Source organism: Podarcis pityusensis (genome assembly GCF_964106645.2).
Source record: "Podarcis pityusensis genome assembly, chromosome: 3".
Classification (NCBI taxonomy): Eukaryota; Metazoa; Chordata; class Lepidosauria; order Squamata; family Lacertidae; genus Podarcis; species Podarcis pityusensis.
Genome location: NC_138026.1, coordinates 58,436,939 through 58,459,506, shown reverse-complemented (window position 1 = coordinate 58,459,506; position 22,568 = coordinate 58,436,939). Strand labels below are relative to the sequence as shown.

General features: G+C 43.6%; 1 protein-coding gene across 2 annotated transcripts in view; it reads right to left on the bottom strand.

The window, feature by feature from the left end:
* TMEM200A (transmembrane protein 200A) overlaps nucleotides 1-22,568 on the bottom strand; it is a 46,911-nt gene that overhangs the window by 4,756 nt on the left and 19,587 nt on the right. The window contains exon 2 of one of the 2 annotated variants that reach the window (XM_080999699.1): nucleotides 22,048-22,247. The exons of the other annotated variant lie outside the window; for it this stretch is intronic. The gene's annotated coding sequence lies outside the window, so the exon portion shown is untranslated. The remainder of the gene's footprint in view (nucleotides 1-22,047; nucleotides 22,248-22,568) is intronic. 2 annotated transcript variants of the gene reach the window in all.

Here is a 22,568-nt window from a genome sequence, read left to right as displayed (position 1 = left end):
TCATGAAATTTCCTTCGAACTGGAAATCCCAGTTGTAAAACAATAAATGGTGTTGCAATATAGTAAAACAGGCAACAGGAGTTATACAGACTATAGAAATACTTCGTCAGAAGTAAGATATCTGGTTAAGAGAAATCAGCAACTGAAACAAATTTGTATCTTGACACCAATTTCTACAGAACTGTGAAGGTAACACGCTACCAATTGTTTACCAGGCTGCAGCAACCACACACCCTGCTCTAGAGATTCAGACGCACATTCCTCACCCACTACTCTCTATAAGGATCTCTTGTGTGTAACAGATGGTTGGAACTGTCAGCTCAACAAGCGTGGGGGGGGGGGGACACCTAGATTCAGTAATCACTGTATAAGAGTTACTTACAAAAATATAATAGTAGTATAATAACTATGGCAGCATTCGAATGACCCTTTTTAAAGTGACAGTGTAGAAATAAGGTAAAGGGTACAAACTGTTGTAAGAATGTATTAGAAAATACAGAAAGAATAAGGTAACAATGAAGTACATTCAACACTAGAAAGGAACTTTACATTGGGTAATGATAGGAAGCCTACCTTACGTTAGTAAAAAGACAGGAAAAAGGAGACTGTACAAATTTAACCTAAGCTTAATTTTTGTAAATTCATAGAAGAATATTTGTACATGGACACTTTCTTTTTTATCGAATTAAGAGTGTGTGTATTATTTATGTTATTCTTGAATTTCAATAAAGTTTTTTTAAAAAAATATATTCAGTAATTGCATCCCCAAACATATGACCAATGGAGTCAGAGCCAACAGAACAATCCGTTCACCAGGAACTCACATCAAATGCTTGATGTGGGCCACTGCTTCTCCCAACGTGGTTCCATCCCATAATGTATATTTAGCAATATACTTACTTTAGCTGGAAAAGGTGTCTGTGCAGGGTGGTGGTAGTCAGTTATTAGTTATTTTGTTTAAAAACGTATACTGTATTACACTACACTTTATGTAGCCCGCTTGGCTCCCTGCTGTACTACAGAGCTTAGGGCAGGGAAACAAACTAGGAGACGGCTTGAATGTGACTGGGGGACGGGGGACGGGGACGACTCTGGTTGAATGAAGTCGAACACTGGTGAGGCTCATCATTTAGACTACCTAGTGGCAGTGAAGGCATGCCTCCTCCACAAGAGTTCTGGAGGGTAGCAACATGAGAACAAGCCTTTTCTGCAGTGGCTCCCCATTAGTTGAATGCTCTCCCCAGGGAGAGCCTTCATTACATATCTTCAGGTGCCAGGCAAAAAAAATTCTCTTCAAACAGCCATTCCGCTGATTAACAGTCTGTGGCTTTTAAAACGTGTTTGCAGGAAGAGGTGTTATTTGTTTGTTTTTTTGCTTTCTAGTGGATTTTGTTTTCTCATTTTGTATTATTCTGTCGCGAACTGTGCCCTGGGATCTTCAGATGAAGAGCTGTATACAACTTTAATTAATAATAAACAGATAATTTATATTAGTCTGAAGAGTGCTGCCTTACTCATACATAGGTGCTCCAACACAGAGCTGGGAACTTGGTTACTCAGGGTTCCTATCTTTATGTTGGAAAACCTGTTTAGCATGGAAACTAGCCTTTTGTCCTGCGCTATAACCAAATTCAGCACCCAGAACAGCAGAGATTTAGATATAAACCTTAGGATAGATGAGGTGGGGTTGACATAATAGATTCAAGGAAATTATGCTCCCATTATTCATACTGAAATCACTGAAAAATTAAAATGGAAGAAACCCAGTTTGCAAAGTAGGAAGAGGGGAAGAAAATTGAGTGTCAGGGGAGAGGATCTCTACTCTGCTTGTTTCAGATTCTCAAGCAAAGGAATATTCTTTGTGGAAACAACTTTTGTATAACTTATAGGTACCTACTGCCAAACAACAGTACGGAACATATTGTGCTTTCTCTCTTTCATACATGTATGTATGTATGTATGTACAGAGCAGCAGTGTATTTGTGTTTGTAACAGGGACTGGTTTCCGTGAGGTAAATAACATGTTGCTGCTCTGTACTTACTCTTAAGGAACAGTGAATCCTGCCTGGAGCAAGCATTGCAGATGCTTAGCAACAGGAAAGCACCAATGCTGAGCCTACAGACCTCTCAGTAGGAGTGGTGGTAGAGCATGTTGCCATGACAGCAGTAGCACAAGAACAAGCGCACTGCTTCTGGCCAGCCTCACAGCAGGGGCACAGAATTAAAACTTGGTGTATCTGTTGCATATTTACTGAGGGGCTTAAAATAGAGCAAAAATGCACCTAGCACTACATTTGTTAGAACCCATTCACACTTCCTGTGACTCCATGGCACACCAGTGCTTTAACTAGTGCTGGATACAATAACAAAATACAATGCAAAGTGTCTATCAACTTTCAGGAGAATGCAGTGGACATGAACCACAGCAGGGATGCAACTTCCTGGTACTTTGACTTAAATCCTTAGGTCAGAATGAGATGCTGCAGGCAATATACAGCTGCCCACTGAAAACAGAAGTCTGTTGCCTCTTCTCTCCCACTAAGGTTTAGTAACACAAATCTTATAATGAACTATCACCAAGCTGAGTTTTCCATGCCTCACACAAGCAGCCGCCAATGAAGTAGAGCAGGGGCAAGAGCACTAAGAACACAATGTTGTCATGCCACACTTTTGGGGTAACACTTAACTATGCTACCAAACAGAAGAGGATAAGGAGATACTGTTCTGCTGGAGGTCCCCATCTCTTGTACTGTCTAAGTCCAGCATTAATCCTCATGCCTATCTGAAACAAAGCCCCAATACATGTAACTGCATTTGCTGAAATTCATCTCTTATTCTCTCCTCCCCTTCCACTGTTGTCGTCTTCTGCAACCCCTTTCCCAGGTAAAATTCGTTTGTAAGTTCCTTGAGGTAGGAACCTACCCTTCGTTTTTATTACTCTAAAATGCCATGTGTACTGAGGGTGCTGTGCAAATAACGCACAGTGTGTTTGGAAATCTCCCCTTTGTAGTTTATGCATGTACTGTGGCAAATACTCAGTGTCACATATATGGCGAGTCAGTTCTTAGTCTACTTGGTTTGTGGGGATCTTCATACATAGTCTGGTCCTTGAAGCATGCTGCAAATTAAACACATCATGCGTCCAATCTGCCATGGTATTTGATCAAGCTGCTTTAGATGCAGCAGAGAAAACTATACATAGCATATTCGGTTTTGCTAAGGCCTACGATATGATATACAGCATCAAACTATGGAGGTAAGCTTTTCCCAGAATTACAGCTCCTAAAGCGACCATACTGCTTTTAGGACTCTGGAGGAGAATTGCCACCAGCTCTGGTATGATTCCATGGGCCCTGCTGACACTTGTGGAAGGAGCAATGGCCATGCAAGCATTTGGGGAACATACTGGGACCACCAGTGGGTAACCTCCATGGGGAAGATGTATTTGCAGCCCCAACGATTTGCAAGATTCCATCAGCCTCTTTTCAGCCCTCTGCAATTTTATAAAACCTCATTAAGTGTGAAGTTCCCATAGTGTCCCAGAATGAGTGGAGATAGAGTAGCCACTTACACATATCACCAAATAGAGAGAGAAAGAAAGGGGTTTGCATAAGATCTGCATATGTGTAGGTAAACATTTAGAAAGAATTATTATAATTTAAACAAAGCATAATTATCTCACTATTGCTGTTCAGGTATTGCTGATAGGCCACTTTTCCTCTTTCTGGTGTTTCTTTGTCTTAAAACTGGTCTTGAACCGGACAGCTCTTCAAATGGAGGACTGTCCTTTGTAAAGTAGGGCACTCAGCCACCCTAAGTGAAGCCTGGTATCACCACCCCAAGGTGCTTCTGTGAAGTGAACCAGCCTACATTGCTAGATAATTTATTACAGAAATGCTAAGGATCAGGATCAGGCCCTTTAGATAGCAATTGTAAACACTTTAAAGGTACTTCACACACCACTTTCCCTCAAGTGGCTCTTCACAATCAACCAGGAGAAAAGCAGACAAGGACAAGCGCAGGTGGAAAGGAAACAATGGCCTGGAACCTGAGTTCTAGGAATGAAAGGCAGTGACAGAAAGGGACTTTCCTGCCTCCGCCTTCTTTTTGCCCCTCTTAAGCATTTCTGTTTGTTCATGGAGCTCAGGAGCCAAACCTGCATTTTTTATTTTCATGCAGGGTAAAAAGAATCATGACCTAGAAAGGCTTCTTTAGTACCAATTTCCCTTTCAATATTATTTTACTTCTTTCTTCTGTCACAAAGAGAATTGGATGCTAAGCAACCTCTAGGATCACAAGCTGGGCTGTCTAATGCTTCTGACTTCATATACTTATGAATTAAGTATTCCTCCCTGTCTTTGTATTTATCTGTATTAATATTTTTAGGGTGCTTTTCCACCAGAGGACTGCAAAGTGTTGCACAACATAACATTCATGGTGGGTGGGGAGGAATGACCATTTTAAAAATCAATACTGATATTTTAAACTTCTTTTTTTACAGTTTTATTGTTCCTTTTCCCTTCCTGATCTTTTCAACCTTCCCAATTGCAAAGAAGATGGGAAAGGGATAGTTGGTGGGGTGGGGAGAGAAAGTGATGTTAAGCATAAGGTAAAGGTAAAGGTACCCCTGACCATTAAGTCCAGTCATGACCGACTCTGGGGTTGTGCGCTCATCTCACTCTATAGCCCGAGGGAGCCGGCGTTTGTCTGCAGACAGCTTCCGGGTCATGTGGCCAGCATGACAAAGCCGCTTCTGGCGAACCAGAGCAGCACACGGAAACGCCGTTTACCTTCCCGCTGGAGCGGTACCTATTTATCTACTTGCACTTTGACGTGCTTTCGAACTGCTAGGTGGGCAGGAGCAAGGACCAAGCAACGGGAGCTCACCCCATTGCGGGGATTCGAACCACCGACCTTCTGATTGGCAAGTCCTAGGCTCTGTGGTTTAACCCACAGCGCCACCCGCGTCGCTTATGTTAAGCATACATGGAAACAATTTCTGACCCCCCTTGTTGTGAGTGGGTGGTTTTTAATGTTGACTTATGGGATTGGCAGTGACACCAAGCCTCCTTTGCTAAAGCACAACCAGGATAGCACTTTAAGGCCCTGGACTGTGCATTGGAAGCCACGCCTCCACCTGCCCCTCACCTGACGTCAAAGTGTCATCTTTTGAGGAAGTGGTTCATGGGGAATGGCCTCCTGAGCCAAACTGGTACCCATGCTGGGCCAATTTTGCCTTAATGCAAGAAGTTCTCTACTCCTGTTATGATACAGTTACAGTTTAGAGAAATTTGGAGAAGCTGACACCTGTTAAGTGCATCTGGAGTTGCCCGTAAAACTAGCAGTTTTGGAGATGCCACAACTTTTTGAAAGGTGTCTAGATAGCCAGAGCTTTTGTAATAGGATGTAAGTATTCTGACTGCTCTCTTGGGACTATGATCTCTGCAAGAGAATTGGGGAACATAGTGATGCATGAACATTCCCATCTTCAGCTCAGGAATGACATCTTCCTATCCCCCCACCCTCACTGAGTGCTTTCGAAAACTGAAGGACTTTTGCAAGTACAGTGAACCTTCTGGATATAAATTAAATTCGTTCCGGGGGTCCGTCCAAAACCTGAAAAGTCTGTAGGCAGAGGTGCTGCTTCTGTGCACACACAGCGAAACCCGGAAGTATACACTTCCGGGTTTGCCGCGTTCGTAACCCGAAAGTTACGTATCCAGAGGGTCCACTGAACTTGCTGGGGAGGGAATCATTCTTTGTCTCTTTGCATCTGAAAGTCAAGCAAATAAATATTGGCCTTGTATAAAAGCTAATCGGACTAACTGAGCAATCATCAAGAGGGCATTCTATAACCAGGGTGCCACCACTGAAAAGACAATTTCCCTGATTACCTTCCACTTGATGGCAACACAGAGAGGGGTCTCTGATGTGTATGTTAAAACACAGGAAGATTCACATGCAAGGGGCAATTCTTCAGATCCCTAGGACTCAAGCAAATTAAGTTATGTAGCATGTTCTCTCTTTAAAAGCCTTTTTAAAAATGTTGTCATTCCCCTACTACCTTGTAACACTCTCTTCCCTCACTACTGATGCACCTGCCCCCACACAGCAACTATTAAAAGACTGTCCTTTCAAGTAACATTTGTCTTCAGCCCCATCTGTAGCTGCAATTATGTCTCGTAGTCTGTAGAATGCCACTTTTTACTATCTAGCCGTTTCTGTAAATGGAACAGAGACAAAAACAAATAGGAAATCCATTTCATAAGAGGCACAAGCTCTGCTGTGGACTGTCCTAAGCTCTTTAAACTGTGACACTTCTTTCTATTTTGGGAAATAATCTTTGGGTTTTCAACCCTGATTTTCACATCCCAATCTGCTTTGGGTATGTTTTTGCCTTCCAAAGCCCCCAACAAAAATTGTTTAGAAATTAATCTAAAAATCTTCTTTTATCCACAATATATTTATAGGATAATTAGATTAATAAGGGCAGGGGGACATTTCTCCTACTTATGTAAGGAGTGTTTGAAAAAGAAAGGTTAGGGAAAACTGTTAACTGAAGATGCATTTGCCTTTTTTTGCCAAGAGTGCAATTACTATTAGAGAAATCCTTTAATCTTACTCTAAAAATGGGAATTGCACTTCAAATCTCAAAACTATATTCGCAGCAAATGAGCAGAGGAGGAGCAGAGAGGCAAAGAAAATGACAGCACCATACAATGACATAAAGGGCAATAATAATAGCTCTTTCTAAGCCAGAGTGGCAGTTCCAGAAGACAATTTTTTGTGCATCATTATCTTTCTTACTAACACAGTAGTAATGAAGATAGCAATATTACTGTGACAGAACAAACAGAACTGGGTGGTCGACCAAAGAGCATTCTTTGGGAACTGTCCAGCATCTCTCCATTTGTCTGCTATTTGATGCCACCCCCTGGATTTGCCTTTTGCCATTTCATTTCAACAGCACATTTGTAAAGGTAAGGAAAGCAGCAATTCCACCAGGAATTACAGAGTTACAGAAATACACAAACAGTTGGAGATGTTTATGTGGTTGCCTGTATTCTAATCCACATTCAACAAGGCCTAAGAGACAGGTGCAGTGTTTCGGTGGCTAGACAAGAAGGTTTTAATGGTTGCCAACCTAGCAGTTTGAAAGCACACCAGTGCAAGCAGATTAATAGGTACCACTGTGGTGGGAAGGTAAACGGCATTTCCGTGCACTCTGGCTTTCATCACAGTGTTCCGTTGCGCCAGAAGTGGTTTAGTCATGCTGGCCACATGACCCAGAAAGCTGTCTGTGGACAAACGCTGGTTCCCTCAGCCTGAAGCAAGGTGAGCGCTGCAACCCCATAGTCACCTTTGACTGGATTTAACCATCCAGGGGCCCTTTACCTTTTTAAACTAATGGCTGAAGTTAAGACATGGCCTCCAGAGTTTTAGGAAGGGGTTTCTCCCAGTCCTGCCTGGATATGTCAGGGACTAATCCAGGAAACTTCTGCATGCAAAGCAGATGTTCTGCCACTGAATCACAGCCCTTCCACAGGAGGAAGAGGAGCAAAAATAAGGGTGGAGCAAAAAATCCAGGTGATATAATCTGGTAGAGTACTATCACATGGTCTGCTACTGAAGGTTGTGCAAGAAGGTGCAGCAGCCTGCATCATATTCCATTATCTGCCGCTAATTAACTCATTACTGTGGTGGTGGTTTCCTCATAAAAATTTGTATACCTGGATCAAAGATCTGGATTTAAAAGCTGTACATTGTCATGTTCACTGACCATTCCTTCATTCCTCTTTTATTTTCAGAACCTCTTTCTCTTAACTTGATTTTTGCACCACTGGTGTAGCAAATGCTTCTACCACTTAATTGTACAACAGGAAATACATTGCCACTGAGTTTACATCTGACAGGGGGAGCCATAGCTAATCTTAGCTCTTTGCATGATACTCAGGTTTGCAAAGACACCAAAATCAAAATACATAAGGGAAACATGAAGGTAGAAAGAAGAGAGTTGGCATTATCTATTGGATTTAAATCCCACCTTGTCTATAAACTCAATACATCATACATAGTTCCTCACCTCCAATTTCATCCTCACCATGATGAGGATGAAATAGGAAAGATTGAGAGATGGTGATTGGTTCAAGGTTACCTAGTGGGTTTCACAGCTGAGTGAAGATTTGAATTGGGGCCTCCCCAGTCCTAGACTGATGCTCTTACAATGCAATCCTAACTATGTTTATTCAACTATAAGTCCTGTTGAATGCAATGTGACTTACAGGTAAGTGAGCTTAGGGGGGCAACCTTAAACACTACACCAGACTGGCTTTTAAAAAATGGCACATATATTCCACATACCTGAACTGCAAAGACAAAGTAGTCATGAATCTAGAAAGCAATCACCACTTTATTAAGTTATGAATAAGCAGACTTTAAGATACAGCAAGGGAATCAACTGCAAGTACTGAGAGAAAATAAAACTACACATCAGTGCACCTTATGCAAGGATTGCTATGCACTATTTTGCAATTCAACTCTGAAAATGAAACCTGAAATTCTGATTTGAAAATTATTGTTGGCCTTCCAAAAACCCATAGTACTTTTGACAGATCCATTTACTGGTCATGCTTACATCAAGGGTATTACGTATGTGCAAAATAACTTGCAGTTTTGTTGCTTTTTAAAACTTTATTCCTCAAATGATCGTCATTGCCCCAATAATGTCACCTTTTAGTGCCACACAATTTTTTGTTGCTATCAGCATGCCACATATGTGAGGGGACCTCTTGCACAGCCTCAAAATTCAAAATTGGCAGGTGGTGTTGTGGCTACAAATGAAATGCACAGCTTCCTAAAGGGAGGATTTGAGAGCATTTGATGACTTGATGCACATCTGGACCTACTGAAATTCAAATTGACAGTTAGATTTCTCTGCAGAAGCCTGCTGCCCAAGATAAGGAAAATAGAACTGAAGAATGGACTCCCTCCAGCAGCTTTCTGCATCTGCCTAACTTGGATTCTCTTATCTGTTGCCCAGGGTAACCTTCATTTTGGACATGTAAGCAAGTTGCATAAAAACCTGTCAGTTCACACTTTCCTGGCAGAAAAGCTATTATTAGTTTACAAGGAAAGATGAAAGAGAAGATTCTTTCCGTGTCCTTGACACAAGCCATTATTACCAATTCCTTTTCTCCTTGATTGTCACCTGAAAGCATTCCATAGATAGGATATATACCTGTGCCTGAGACCACACCTCCCAAGAAGGGTTACATATTCCAATAGCTTTTGAAGAAATGTCTCATCCCTTTCCAAGATGGTGTCCAGGATATCTGAGATTTCCCCCATCCTCCCAGCACTCTTCCACATAGAGAATTGTTGTGCCCAGGGATTAATTTCTAAAAAGAGAAGTGCCAGAAGTTCTGGTAGGAAGCTGTGCTCTGGAAACTTGCCTCTTAATTTAAAATATGTGGGTGCTTGCTATTGAGTATTTGGTGGGGCAAAAAGAAGGCACATTCTGTGCATGGAGAAGGGGTCCAATGATATACTGCCCTGATTTCCTTGGAGGAAGGGTGGGATAAAAATATAGCCAATGGCAAATATTAGTAATATTCCAGGGTTCAGTCCCCAAATTGAGAACTGTGCAGTATTAGAGTAAGAATCAAGCAAAATCCCTCTAACCTTTGATTACATACTCCTAACACACTTCTATGTTGAGCCTCAGATGTTTCTGCTATATATCATATCACTCAAATCACAACACTGTAAAACCTCAAGCCCAGAAGGGTCTTTCACAGACAGCAAAGAATCTCTCTTATTACCTTCTTTCAACTTGCCTGCCTATGATATAGCATTGCATTCCTCAAGTGTTTTTAAATGCTAAGAGCATTATCTGTGAGCTATAAGATCAGGTAAATTTTTATGAAAAACAACACTCTGTAAAAGATTTGTTGAATGACAGGTGCCGTCTTGAGAAATCACATTTTAATCCATTCTTTTTTAAACAGGATTTTAATGCACAGAGTTTAAATGTCAAGAAGTTTTTGGTTTTTTAAAAAGAAACCTAAACAAATCTTTTTTTAAAAAAAACCTAAGTTGCAGCTTAGTTACATCTTAGATAATTTCCCTTGCAGATATGTTTGAAAAAAACAAATGGCTCTTTTCTGCATAATGCACCACAGTTCCACTGCATACAACAATCAAGAGAGTTACAGTGCTCACACTTCTCCAGTGCCCCCCCTTTTCCATTTCCTGTATTGTGTTTGTTTTCCTTAAATATTTTCTCGCCCGTTTCTGAATTGATTTTTAAAGCTCTGCAAGTCCAAGATGTTTGACAAGGGGGAAAAGCCTAAAGGAAAAATGGTAGAGCATGAGACTCCTAATCTCAGGGTTGTGGGTTCAAGGTCCACATTGGGCAAAAGATTCCTGCATTGCAGGTGGTTGGACTAGATGACCCTCGTGGTCCCTTCCAACTCTACAATTCTATGACTCTGTGATTCTATGATACTTGCTAAACGTCCTACCTTAATGGAGACAGCTGCATGCAAACTCCAGATAAAGTAAAACCGAGGGTTAGATCCACACCAAGGTTGAAACCTTATACACACTTACTTGGGAGTAAGCCCCACTGAATTTAATCAGCCTTTTATGAGAATACATTGTAGGATTTTGTTGTAAGTTAATCAGCTACATTTATGTCCCATTGTTTTCAGTGTGGCAGCCTAATTAATTGGCCCTACTGGCTTCAACAGGACCCAAGCCAGTGTGGTGTAGTGGTTAAGAGCGATAGACTCGTAATCTGGGGAACCGGGTTCGCGTCTCCACTCCTCCACAGGCAGCTGCTGGGTGACCTACAGCCAGTCACACTTCTTTGAAGTCTCTCAGCCCCACTCACCTCACAGAGTGTTTGTTGTGGGGGAGGAAGAGAAAGGAGAATGTTAGCCGCTTTGAGACTCCTTAGGGTAGTGATAAAGTGGGGTATCAAATCCAAAACTCTTCTTCTCTTCTTCAAGTTCAACTAAGTCTGGTCCAGGCCAGAGAAAATACAAAGAAAGGAAAGGAGTTGCCACCACTAGAAGACACTCCAGACCTTGGACTACAATTCCCATCAGGCCCAGCTGATAAGCCCAGTGATAAGGGATGATGATAGATGTAGCTGAAATCTGGTTAAGTAATCTCGAGTCTTGAGTCTGAACTTCTTTAATTCTTTACATGAAAATTGCACTGAGCTATCTGACCAGTTACGCCAATATCCTGTCTCTACAGCTGACCAGAAGAAAACTCTGGGAAAATGGAACACAGTTGTACATTAACTAGATTACATGCAAACTGACATCTGTTTTACATTTTAAGGCCGAATTAGGCAAACTGGATTTTCCTCCTTTCTCTGGTCTCCTGCCTGATGTGCCCCTATGCTGTTGGAATCAGAGGTACTTGACTCCTCAGGTAAATCGGCCTTGTGAGAAGGTTCAGTTCAGTTCAGAATCAACTGACTGCTAGCCTCAGGTTCAATGCCTTGAAACCTGCTGGTAGTAGAGTGGCTGGCTTAGGGTTAGAGCTGGCCACAGGCCCAGCAGTTAGGCTCCTTATACAGTATGAGTTCCATTTCTGCATGATTACTTATAATATAAGTGCACCATGGAGGCCAAGAGTATAACCCACATGATGCCCTCCAGTTATTTTATTTTTGTAAAGTCCTTTTTGTTATTTCATTTTATAATGTATATAAAACAAAGAGAACAATTATAACAACAGACAAAAAAAATAAAAGGTGAAAAACAAAAACTATAAAATAGGCATGCAGAATGAGTAGGTGCACCTGAATTAAAATAACAAAGTCCAAATAAAGGCTATCAACTTTATCAGATCATCAATAGTTCCAGATTTGACAGGCTTGTCTTGAAAATGACAGTTCAGATGTAAATGCCACAAAGGAATGCCAAATCATATAAAAGGTGTCTGGAGGTTCCAGTCCTTGTCAAAATCTCAAATTACGCATGATTTTCTCCACTATAGCTATATTCTAGAGTGAGCGGTACCAAGCGTCCATTGCAAGATTTGGGGCTGTTTTCCATTGAGTTGCAATTAATATTTGTGCTGCCAAGATCATATATAAGACCAGTTCTTTTGGCAATGTATTTACATGGGTATCATTAAAAATATTCAGCAAGATTAATTTAGGACAACAAACTATATTTATTTAGTAATATTTATCATGTATGTCAAAATTAAATTACAAAATTCTTTCACAAACTGACATTCCCACCATAAATGGTAATATGTACCAACTTTATTGCAATTCCTCCAACAATTAGGTGATAAAGAAGGGGGGGAAATTACCTTTGCGAAGGAGCGCAATACCATCTGTGTAATAATGTTAAGCAATTTTCCCTAAGAAAACTGGAAACAGATTTTAAGGGTTGTGATTCTCAAAGTATATTCCAGTCCTTGGAAAGAATCTATGCACCAATATCTAGTTCCTATAACTTTATCAGTGGTTCCACCGATCCATAAGTTACATTAAGCTGTTGGGCTCCAGCTGCGATCAACCTCTTCTAACATGGCCAATGGTGATGAATGATGGGAGGACATGCTGTCTGGCCACAGTAACCCGAGGATAGGATTCTACTATAAATAAAATGATTAAATCTTTTGTATTATGTTTGGTGATAATATCCTATCTAATATTACTGCAAATCATTCATTTTTAAAAGCTATATAGACCAACTTCTTCCCAAGGTTCAAGGTGAGTTATAGTTCTTCACTTCATATAGTCTGAATGTTCCTTTGAAGAATTCTTTTGAGAAAGGTCTCTGTTATTCATATTTTGCAGCTGGAGGCCCAAGGCTGACAGATAACAACCTACTCAAGGGCACTCAACAAGGCCATGACTAAAATGGGATTTAGCCAATGCCTTCTCAACACAAGCAGGGGGGGAGAATAGGAAGCAAAAGGAGGGGGAATGATATTCAATATGTTGCAGACCTCTAATACCCTTAATCAGGGAGTCTGAAATAGAGAAGTTCAATCTTTTGTTATACTATCTCCTCTTTCCTCTGCTGTAGAAGGAAAGAAAGAGATAATCTAGCAAAAGATTGAACTTCTCTATTTCAAACTCCCTGATGACTTGGACTTTTTCCCCTTTGCCCCTTTGCTTCCTGCTCCTTCCTCCACCATTGACCTGCGGTTTCTCTTTTTGCTACACTTCAGCAAAGGCAGCCAGAGTTGGAACCCTGACTTGTAGATCAGCCTTGAAAATGGAGACACACAGTACAGTCATAGCTCGGCTCCCATACTTAGGAGTCGAACGTTCTGGCTCCAGAACGATCAAAAACCGGAAGTGAGTGTTCCGGTTTTCGAACGTTCTTTTGGGAGCTGAACATCCAACGGGGCTTCCGCGGCTTCTGATTGGCTGAAGGAGCTTCCTACAGCCAATCAGAAGTCATGCTTTGGAAGTCGAATGGACTTCTGGAACAGATTCTGTTAGACGTCCGAGGTACGACTGTACTGTATTAAGGACTAAGGATGCAGTGCTCTGCACACTGACTTGGGAGTAAGGCCCATTCAGCTCAGTGGGAGAAAAAACACAGAGTGCTGGGCTGAAAAGCTCCATTTTGTTTTAAGTTGCTCACATCATGTAACAGTTTCCGCTGGCTCTAGCATCCTGTCATAAAACAGATAATGAATCAAGTTAAATTTGTTCCTGTTCTGGGAAGGGAGATTAAGACAACATTTTTTAACAGTAAACATCTCTTGCCCTGCAAACCATCAGCTCAGAGGTTAAGCTTAAAACGTCAAAAAGTAAAAGATGCAACAAGAAAAGGATTTCTGCCCAGAGAAGTCTTGTGTCTGGCTAAGCATGCAGCCCTAGGCTTCCTTACTTGAGAGTAAGCCCCATTCAACTCAGCAGGGCTTAATTCCGAGTAGACACTATAAAACACAAATCTGTCACTTCCCCCTTTTCAAGGCACTTTTCTGAGGCAATATTTTCATTAACATAAATGTCATGTTTACAATTGTTAGTTTGGCTGATTTCACAGTTGTGAAGAGATATTGCCAAGATCTGCTCAGAATAAATGCTATGGGCCAAATTAGACATTATGCACAGCAGATGCATGCTAGTAGTACCCTGATGGCCCTTTTTAAACAGTCATGTCTGCTTCTGGAGGGAGGATTGGAGACTGGACAAGTAGCAGCATGGGGTGCTTTGCTTAACCCTTTCCCTGCCACTGTCTTCCTTTTCCAAACTGTGCCTTCCCCAAAGAACCTTCTGTTTTGAAATGCTATGTCTGGAAAAGGAAAGTGGGGAAAGAGTTAAGAACACATGCACAGACTCTTGCCTTTTTGACCCCTAGTGCCCCTGCTGCCCAGATGTAGCTTTTCTATTTAAATAGGGCTGTCAGGCTGTTACACATGCCTATAAACCACCTTTAGTAGCAGGCAATCTCTGCTCTCATGTAAAGTTGACTCAGAGATAAACTTCATCAAAATTTGGGAAGAGTCAGCTTATGTCTGAACCAACCCAAACTCGTCTCTTGTGATCCCCAAACCCAAACGTAGGCACATTGGGAGGGATACTGTGAAGGCTTGGTTATATGCAGAGCCTGCACTCATTTATTATACTTTAACTCCTCTGTGCTGATGCCTACTGTCACATTAGTCATCATTTTTCTCCCAGTGGTCTTTGGGATTTTACTGTCCTCGCAGTTTCAGCATAAACATGCCAACCATCACACTGGGAAAGGTGGGCTGGGGCAGAAGAGAGGTAAGGGGGCATTGTTGTGAATAAGATCCAACTGCAGTCGCTATAGGTGATTTCTCTCTTCTGCATCATTTCTCTGTCATCTGTCCATTATGGCAGGTGGGATGATGGCGGGTAGGTGGAAGGACCAAGAGAATCAGCAGCTGTGGCTGTTTTGTCTTGTACTTGCATCAAGGAATTTAAAGATACAGCACCGATCTCTGTGTTACTCCTCTACTCTTAAAGTCATTGGATTGATCTGAGTCAAGCCAGTTCACAATTCAAAATCCGGAAAAGTAGTAGCATGAACAACTTGTGCATCTTCTTTCTCTGTTTCTGTAGTAATGTCTGAAATGGGCACCACAAAACTCACCTACAGTTAAATTCATGAACTCCAGAAGTCACTTGAGGCCCACAGTGATTTAAATCTGAAAGTCTTGCCTAAAACACTCTTAGTCAATGCAAGGCAGTTTGGATGAAAGCAAAGCATATCAGGACATTTTCTGTGTTTTGCACTTTGATGGTTATTCTTGAAAATGTATTAAGAGTATCGTTAATGAATCTTGAAGCACCCAGTGGTGTTGTGTATTATCACTTAAGGGTTACCTGACTCTGGCCAATTTTAGCTGGTGATTGTGTTTAGGCTTTCTCTGAAGCCTTTGGGGTTGGCTTGTTTCTTTGCTTGGGTCACCCAGCCCTAGTGCTTCTTTAGGCACCTGCCACAGTGCATTGCTTTCTACTAATAGCATATTGTGTCTGTGGTCCATAGTGAAGTTAATATGGCACAGGGACTGTACATGTAAACATCCATTTCAACAGGAGAGCAGCACAGAGCTCTGAAAAGAGTGAACAGATCTACTTGCAAGGAAAAACTTTAAAGCGACTCCTTAAAAGCTCAAATTATACTGGTATATATTAGCAAGACAGAGTCTAGCTTTGTTCTACACTCTTAACAGATAAACAACTAGACTAACATGACATAAATCTTTTAATAGTCATTGCAATTACAGGCCTTTATTCAACCGTTATGGAACATTTTATGCTTTCGAACTGTCAACTGATTGATAGAGTTTTTCCATTGGGCAAAGGTTAATGCTTGCCATGTATAAATCAGCTCTATTTGTGTTGGTGATTACGACATCATAACATCATAACTCATTTATTAGTTTCAATAAGTTCTAGAAAGTCAAGGCAGGTTTTCAGCAAAACATCGACTGCTGGGGGGAGGGGGGAAACAGCATTAACATAGAAGCTTAACCCCCACTTCCCAAACCTCTGAATGTTATTTATCATCATCAAAGTGGTAGCATTCAAGAATGGATTCAAATTGAATGCATCTGCAAAGCATTTGACAAGATATATGCTGCTTCGTTACAGGCCATAACCATTCTGTTTGAACATCTGTTCTAATGGAGGAAAGAACAGAAACCAAATAAGGAACCAAACACTCTCTTGTAAAGCATTTGGCATAATCAAGATTTTTAATAAAAGATAAGACATTAATAATATGTGCAGCTGCAAAGGGGTTTTTTGAAACAATTGTCAAAGAACAATTGTTATCATGCTTGCAGGAACTGTTTTAACATCCGCTTGTACCAAGAATTAAGTCTGCCCTTTCCCTTCATGTATGCAGGGGAGACACATTTCAATGGCTGTTTAGAATCAGAGGCCCGAAGCTGTTTATGGCCTAGCTCCTCAAAGCAGTGATCAGCACAAAACTATTCTTGTTCATTCTTTCATGTGGTTGGGGCTGTGGCCTCCTGCCATCCAAAGGGTGAGCAAAATATGCTAAGTTCATATGCACCGTGAGTGTTGGGGAAGGCCGCTCCCTCTTCAGGCTGATTCCAGCAGGCCTAGGGGCGGGGCCCAGACTCACCTCCGCTACAGTTTTAAGGACACTGGTGCTGCTGCAGCAAATGTTAAAAATGTTTTTATATATTTTAAAGTGTTTTAAAGGTGTTTTTACTTTTTACTTTATTGTACCACCGTGAACAGTGGTTTTTATCTATGTATTTTTATTTTGTTCCGTTTTATTGTGGTTTGGGGTGGGGATTGGTTTTGCTCGGTATAATTGTTTTTGGTTTGTTTTGTTTTTCTATTTTGTAAATGGAGGCTTGTATGAGGCTTGGGATTGCTACCGTGGTGGGGCGAGGGAGGTATGGCGGTGGGGGCAGATGTTATAGGCGAAGGGGATCGAGATACGGATATGCTCGTACCCCTTCCAATCTGCGCCCCATCCCGAGGGACGAGGGTAGGGTGAGCAAGGATTACTCACCTCCGTCACTGGTGTTGTGCAATGCCAGGTCTATAGGCAACAAAACCGCCACTCTGCGAGATTTCTTTACCTCGCAGGGGGTCGACCTGGCTTGTGTGACGGAGACCTGGGTACGCGAAGGGGCAACAGTTACCTTACGAGAGATGGCGCCCCCGGGTTTCTCCGTCCTCCACCAGTCACGGACTGTGGGCCGGGGGGGATGGGTGGCATTATTAATCCGGGAAGATTGTCCTTTCAGGGCTCTACCATCGCCATCGATCCCCGGCATTGAATGTGTTGGCCTAGTGTGGGGCTCTGAGGTGAGCTTGGCTGTCTGGCTGGTGTACCGGCCACCTAGCGCACCAGCAGCCACCCTGTCAGGCCTGCTGGAGGCGGTGGCCGGCTGGGCCTTGGAGTTCCCTAACCTATTGGTATTGGGGGACTTCAACATCCATGCTGATGCCACTCCCTCCTCACAGGCTCTGGACCTGGTGTCTTCCATGGCAACACTAGGGCTCTCCCAGTTTGTTCCAGGCCCCACACATCAAGCAGGCCACACGCTGGATTTGATCTTTGGCGTAGGTATAGATGTGATCATGTCTCCTTCAATTAAGGTGCCATGGTCTGATCACTACGCTCTGAAAGCCAGGATTGACTTTCCACCCCCACCCTGCTTAGGTGGCGAGCCGATTTGGGCTCGCCCGCAGAGGCTGATGGACCTGATAGATTCCGTCAAGCCTTGCGGGACCTTGCTCCCCCTGGCGACTCATTGACTGAGCTTGTTGAGGGCTGGAATACCCAGCTCCTGGCAGCCATAGATGAGATCGCACCTAAGCGCCCTCTGCGACTCCGCAGAAACCGGGCTCCCTGGTTTACCGAGGAGCTTCGGAAAATGAAGCGGGACCTCAGACGGCTAGAGCGAGTATGGCGGGGTGCCCGTGACGGAGCCTCAAGAACATCTTATAGGGTTTTTATGAAAACCTATGAGATGGCGGTGAAGGCCGCTAAGAAGTCTTACTTCTCGGCCTCCATTGCATCCGCTAGCTCTCGCCCGGCGCAATTATTTAGTATAATTAGGTCTTTAACGTCCCTTGAAGGACAGCCAAATTTAAATAACAATCTGACACACAGCTGTGAGGCATTTGCGAGCTTTTTTGCGGAGAAGGTCCTGTTGCTCCGCCATGACCTCCCTGCCAATTTGGATACAATAAAGGAACTGGAGGCCCCTCGACTGTCCTCGGGTCCAGTATTGGACCACTTTGATCGGATATCCCCAGCCGATGTGGACAGACTCCTCCGAGCTGGAAAGCCCACCACCTGTCCTCTTGACCCGTGCCCGTCTTGGCTGATTAGAGCGTGTCCAGACGAGGTGCGGGCCCCCCTGGGGGATATCATCAATTTGTCCCTTGGCACCGGGATATTTCCAGGGGAATTGAAGGAGGCAGTGGTGCGCCCGCTCTTAAAGAAAACATCATTAGATCCCTTAGATCTATCCAATTACCGCCCGGTTTTGAATCTTCCATTCCTGGGTAAGGTGATTGAGAGAGCGGTTGCTGAACAGCTTGGTAGGTTTCTGGATGAAACATCGGCTCTGGATCCATTCCAGTCTGGCTTCCGCGCTGGTCATGGGACCGAGACGGCTCTGGTCGCCCTAACAGATGATCTCCGCAGGCAGCTGGATCGAGGCGGGTCGGGGCTGCTGATTTTTCTAGACCTGTCAGCAGCCTTCGACATGGTTGATCACGAACTCCTGGACCACCGCCTTGCCGACGTGGGGATCCAGGGCACAGTCCTTCAATGGCTGCGCTCGTTTCTCTCCGGTCGGGGACAGAGGGTGGCGCTTGGGGGGGAAATGTCGTCACGCCACTCTTTGCTGTGTGGAGTGCCTCAGGGTGCGATACTCTCCCCGATGCTTTTTAACATCTTTATGCGCCCCCTCGCCCAGCTTGTCCGGAGTTTTGGGCTGGGTTGCCATCAGTATGCCGATGACACCCAACTCTATCTGTTGATGGATGGCCATCCTGACTCGGCCCCAGACACACTGACCAGATGTTTGGAAGCTGTGGCTGGATGGTTACGTGGAAGCCGGTTGAAGTTAAATCCTTCGAAGACAGAGGTCCTCTGGCTGGGACGGGACGATATGGGATTGGGGGGGCAACTCCCATCTCTTGCGGGGGTGCAATTAGTGCCAGCACCGTCCGTTAAGAGTTTGGGTGTAATCTTCGATACCTCCCTCTCTATGGAGGCGCAGATTACAGCTATACCAAAGGCGGCATTTTTTCATCTCCGCCAAGCTAAGCAGTTGGCCCCTTATCTCTCTCACCCTGACCTAGCCACTGTGATCCACGCGACGGTCACCTCCAGACTGGATTATTGTAACTCGCTCTACGTGGGGCTGCCCTTGAGACTGACCCAGAAACTCCAGCGGGTGCAGAATGCCGCGGCGAGACTCCTTATGGGGTCTTCGCTGCGAGATCACATTCATCCGGTACTATACCAGCTGCACTGGCTCCCGGTGGAGTACAGGATCAGGTTTAAGGTGCTGGTTTTAACCTTTAAAGCCCTATACGGCCTAGGACCCTCGTACCTACGGGACCGCCTCTCCTGGTATGCCCCACAGAGGAACCTACGGTCTGCAAATAAAAACATCCTGAAGGTCCCAGGCCTCAGAGAGGTTAGGCTGGCCTCAACTAGAGCCAGGGCTTTCTCGGCTGCGGCTCCAATCTGGTGGAACGCTCTGTCACAAGAGACTAGGGCCCTGCGGGACCTGACATCTTTCCGCAAGGCCTGCAAGACAGAGTTGTTCCACCAGGCCTTTGGTCAGGGCCCAGCCTGACTCCCTCCTCTGGCAACCTGCACAGAACTTTGCTTAACGGTTGCCATTAATTTGATTTTAATTAATTTTTATAATGAAATGTTTTAGAATGTTGGATTATTTGATTGTTTGATTATTTGTTTGTTGTTAGCCGCCCTGAGCCTGGCTTTGGCTGGGGAGGGCGGGATATAAATAAAATTTATTATTATTATTATTATTATTATTATTATTATTCCTTATCCCTGCCCACTGAGACTGAGATGCAAAGCCATGGATTTCCAAAAGATAAGCTGAGGGAAAAAGTATAAGAAGAATGGGTCTTTGGTACCTTTGTGGTCCTAACTTGGTGCATACAGTCAGCGACCATTTTGGGCAGGGGTTCCATTCCCAGACCCCACTCGCGTTGGTAGAGCACGTATAAGCATGCCCTGCCCCATTACGCCCTGCCCTCGTTCCACCGCCATTCTGCCATCTTCCAGGTCCAAAAGGACCCGTGTGTTGGTGATCACGGGTCAATTGGGCATACCTAAAATAGTTGCCACCTGTAAATTGTGTACAGTTGTACCTTGGTTGTTGAACGCCTTGGTACTTGGATGTTTTGGCTCCTGAACGCAGCAAAGCCAGAAGTGAGTGTTCCAGTCTGCAAACGCTTTTTGGAAGCCGAACATCCGACGCAGCTTCCGATTGAGTGCAGGAAGCTCCTGCAGCCAATCGGAAGCCGCGCCTTGGTTTTTGAACCGTTCTGGGAGTCAAACATGACCTTGGAATTTGTACAGAAAAGAGTGCAAGTGTTCTGGGAAATACTGATAGGACACAGTGGTCCAACATGAGGCCATTTATTTTTTTAAACATAATTTTTATTAACAGGCCAATCATATTCCATTATTTCAAATCACATTAATTCCAAATTATACAGCCGAATTTTTCAATTTTGTTGGGGGTACCCATACATCAAGCTCCAGACGAGAATCCAAACATCACTTCTATTACTGCTTTAATTAAACAGTTCTATCCAGTACTATCCAGATAGTCTCTTTTTTACTTTCTTCATTCTTGTTGTTGTCATATATTCCTTTCTTTGCGATCTCTGATAATCTTCACAGGCAGGTTAAGAACAAACATCGTCTGCGTGGGTTTTACGCACTCCGTAAGTCATATTTCATAGGGACAGCCGCCATTCCACTCCTCCTTCGAAAATTTATCTTCGGTCTGCCCTTTAGTTTTCCCAGGCTTGTAAAATATCTCCTAGAGGATCAAATTCCAAACATTGTTCACTTTCAAATAGTCCTGGTTCTCCTCCCCCCATCTTTCTTAAACAAGCCTGTCTTGCGAGACGCCATTTTAAAACTGCGTCATAAAATTTTTCCATTCTCCGATCTTTACCAATCCTCTCTTCATTCATCATTAATTCATCCCACACAGTTTTTAGATTCCTGCTTGTGTAGTAAAATACGGCGGTTCTTTTTTCTTTGGGGTGGAGGGTTATTTATGCTCATATAATATAAAGAAAGAAAAGTTTTTTCCTCCACCCCACCTTCTTAGCTCCAAACATACCTATCTCTTAATGGCGCTTCGTCTCTTGATTTATTTGTCTTCGCCCGCCGCTCCGATCCCAGAAATCCATTAATCAGCAGTCTTATCTCCCGACCTTTGCTTGACGTATGTGCTTTAACATCTTCCAATTATATATTTCCAATTATATTCCAATTATATTTTCGTGTTAAAGCAAGCCAGCACGCACGAATTGGAGACGGCGTCCGGGAAGAGCCGACCACACCGAGGGCTTAGCCAAGTGACCGGCGCAACCCCTTCTCTCGAATCTGGGGGTGCATTGTGGCCACCGCTGGCAAGGCAGTCCCCCCCATATCCTTGGGGGGGGAGACTGCATACTTCCCATAGCAGCCTCTTAATTACCTCATATGGGTCGGAGAGATGTTATTGTCGGCCATCTTCCAATGCGCCACCTGGTGGCCCTGCACATGAGGCCATTTTTGGGTGGCCCTCAGCAACATTTGGCAGCCCCTCTCCCCATCCCGCCAGCCCTTGTGCTCCCTTCCCAAAGCTGGGTAAGCAAGGCTTTGGGAAGGAGGCATGAGGTCTCTGACAAGGTCCTAAAGTCCTCCAACCTCCTTTCCAAGGCCTAGTTGACACTTTCCCAGCATTGTGAAGAAGGTGTAAGGATTCTAGGACCCTGCCAGAGCCTTGCACCCCCTTCCTAAAGCCCAGTCTCACACTTACCTGGCTTTGGGAAAGCAGTGTGATGGTTCCATGTCAAAGTACTCTTGCTGCCCACTTGGTAAGAAAAGTTGGGCCACCCTGGTATGGGACTTTATAGGTCCTCACTAGCATGCTTTGAAACCAAGAGGGAACCAGTATAGATTGTTGCTGTTGAAATACACTCTGGCAATCCACTCCATTAGAAAGCGCGGCACAGTACTCTGTATTAACAGAAATGACCCAGGTGTCATTGTGGGTAGCCCCATATAAAGGGCATCATAGTTATGCAGTGATTAAAGTTCTGTTACTATTGCCCTACACTGCATGCTATACTCTGTAAAACGAATACTATCCTATGGCACATGACAGGCCCCCCCCCCCCCAATATATATTGGCATTTCAAAAGCTCCTTTGAATGTGAATAATTCCATTAACTCTAGTGCCCTATAGAAATATCAGGAATGAGCAAGAAACATCAAATCAGCTCCTCAACCTTTTAAGGAAATGGTGTGCTTTACATTCATGCAAAAGCAAACAGGAAA